We start from the raw sequence: 3,116 nt of genomic DNA, 5'->3' as shown, positions 1-3,116 counted from the left end.
TAAATACAAAAATGGGGCATAGCAGTTCTCAAGTAACCTACAATACATTCCTCCCTCCAATACCCCCTACACACACTGCCAACCCACCTGTGTTTGGCACATTTCCATGGTAACTGTCATGCTATTTAACTGCTGGATTGTGCTGTTAATATGGTGATTTAACATTTTCCATGTGGGTTAAACTGGATACAAAAAGCTGCAACATCTTAGTCATGTAGGATAAATTTATGGAATTTTCAATAGCTTCATTAAGCCATGTTTCTTCATAATTTTAGAAGAGATTTATTGCTAAAATCAAGAGTTTAGCTCAGAATGGTACTTGAAATGTGCTTGTCTCCTAGGGGAGACTTTTTTCAAAATGGCAGTCTTGCTTTAGGCATTTTCTTACCAGAGAGAAGAGTGATGGAATATAGCCAGAGGCCTGGAGAAGGTGTGGAGATTGCGGATGTAGAACCAAGAGTCTGATGCTAATGAAACTGGATGGGAGAGTAGTTAAAAGAACTTCCCAAATAGTGGTAATAGGACTGGATATTCAGAGTGCACCCGGGGGTCCTGCGGATCTGCCTCTTGCTTTAGTGGGGTTTGGTGTTTGGAAGGAACATACTGGGGGACACCACTTCTTCTGGTCTCTGAGTACCCTCCAACCTCCGGAGCCAGCCAACACCATTTTTTGTGGTTAGTTCCTTATTATAGACCAACCATGAGCTCCCAGATTCATCAGAATTATTCCACCAAGGTAGAGGCTGCCATCAACCACTTGGCCCACCTGCTTCTGCAGGCCTCCTGCACCTACCTCTCTCAGGGCTTCTACTTTGACCACAAGCATGTGGCTCTGAAGGGAATTGAGCATCTCTTGAAGATGTGCCCTCTTCCAGGAAGTGTCCCAAGATGATTGGGGTAAAACCCTAGATGCTATAGAAATGACCATAGTCCTGAAGGAGAACCTCAACCAGGCTGTTCTGGATCTGCATGCCCTGGGTTCTGCCTGCACAGACCCCGATCTCTGTGACTTCCTGGAGATCTGCTTCCTAGATGAGTGGGTGAAACTCGTCCAGAAGATGAACAGTCACCTGACTAACCCCCACAGGCTAGCCAGACCCCAGTCTGGGTTTGTGAGTATCTCTTAGAAAGACTCAATCCCAAGCACAGCTAGGAGCCCCCAGAGCCCAGCGGCCTTTAAGGAGCCCCTCTGCATCCCCCTGGTGTCAGGGCTTCTCCCCGAGCCTCTTCCAGCTGCCACTAAGCAACTTTTTAACCAGCTCTATCCCAAACCATGGACCGAATGGAAACAGTAAAGCTTTTTGCAGCAGGAAAAAAAAAAAAAAATAGGAAGACTGGTCATTTCAAAATCACCTGCAGAAATTTCAAAAAATACAGATTCTTAGGTCCCTTCCCCTGCCCATTCCAAAAACTTCTGATTCCATTGGTTTGGGTTGAGAGTTGCAAATTTATATTATTTTCATGCATCCCAGGTTATTCCAGTCTTGTCCACCTTGGTAACCACTGCCTTCCAGCAATGAATACTGAAGTATGATCCCCAAACCATTTGCATAGGATCATTCAGGAAAAATGCTTAAACTTCAGATTCCTGGGCTCCCTTTCTACCCTAGTAAGTTACAAAGAAGGGTCACAGCAACAAGAATCTGAATTTTTGCCAATGTCCAGTCCTTCTTGGTTATTCTGGGAACATGACTAAGCTGTGTTCAAAGACATTTGATAAGTATGTACGTAACCAGCTGTCTTTAGCTGTAATAGGGAACAAAAAAAGAAGGAGGTATAGGTCTGCTTCTCAGGGAACTCAGAAAAGTCAAGCTACATAGTGAGGTAAGGCATATCCTAATGAAAGAGACCAACTTAAGGCAGTATTAGATGAACTACATTTATAATTCTGAGAAGTAGTCCTATAGGAATTCTAAAGAGAGAAAGATAGATCAGTATGATCTGGGCTAGTCTTGGAAGGCTTCCTGGAGGAAGTGATACTTGAGCTCAGTTTTTGGATAAGAAGAAAAGTGGAAACAGTAGTTTATTCTGCATGTGGGGAATACAGAAGAATAGTGATATAGACCTAGATAGAGATCAGGATGAAAATTTGCTGAGTTTTCAAAAATTTGTCAATTATTCACCTAAGAGTATCTGTTTTTTCCTTTGTTTCCTCATTTGTAGAATGTCAACATTGAACAAGATCATGTATGAATATGCATAACAAAAACCTAGGCTCCTAATGAAACATCAACCTATGCTGGTCCTACCCTCTCCTCCTTCAAGATGAAGACTGCAGTTACACATAATGTGAAACTATGTTTTTTTTTTTTTTTCTTGTCCCATATACCAAAGAGAATATGGTCTGCCAGTCATCATTGCTCTTGCCAAATGTCTTTGAAAAGGTTAGGGAAAACTATTTTATTGCTTTAAAAATATTTTATAATATAACTATGTGACTGAGCTATCTGAATTACCATCTTCAAAACTTAGATGGACTTGGTTTCCTTCAAGACTCAAGATTATGTGATAGGGTGTGACCAAGATGCTTCAGTACTAAAAATCTTTATTGAATGAATGGTATATATATATATATATATATATATATATATATATATATATATATATATATGTGTGTGTGTGTGTATACACACACAAGTATACATATACACACACAATATTATATATATATACACATATATACGTATGTATATACACATATACATATATATTACATTAAATAATTCTTACATATATGTAGAAAAATTTTAGATCATTGGAATTTTCTGATTCTTATAGGATCCCCTCAACTACTGCAGATACTTGTTTTCTTTAGGTTTTACTATCAATTTTCTCGCCAGTAAGAAGATCCTGGGATCTACAGATTAGTGACAAGTCAACTACTGGTAAAGCTTAAGGAGCCGCTGTAGTGATAGACCACCTTAGGCTCACAAGGTAGGCAGGGAGAATGAAAAGTGCAGGTGTTGTGAAGTCATAGAACTTGGCTTGAAACCTGGCTCTGCCAAACGTCCTGGCAGTGTGACTTTGATCATGGCACTCAAACTCCCTGACATTCAGATGCAATATGTGTAAGAAAAGAAAAATAATACATGTGTTTCACGGTTGTGTTACCAGGA

At 40.1% G+C, this 3,116-nt stretch overlaps 1 pseudogene; it reads left to right on the top strand.

Annotated features, from left to right (window-relative positions):
• Positions 1 to 700: 700 nt before the first annotated feature.
• On the top strand, positions 701 to 1,153 carry LOC136129485 (ferritin light chain pseudogene; annotated as a pseudogene).
• Positions 1,154 to 3,116: the final 1,963 nt, after the last annotated feature.

This window comes from Phocoena phocoena, chromosome 1 (genome assembly GCF_963924675.1).
Source record: "Phocoena phocoena chromosome 1, mPhoPho1.1, whole genome shotgun sequence".
Lineage (NCBI taxonomy): Eukaryota > Metazoa > Chordata > Mammalia > Artiodactyla > Phocoenidae > Phocoena > Phocoena phocoena.
This window is presented reverse-complemented; position numbering and strand designations above follow the sequence as displayed.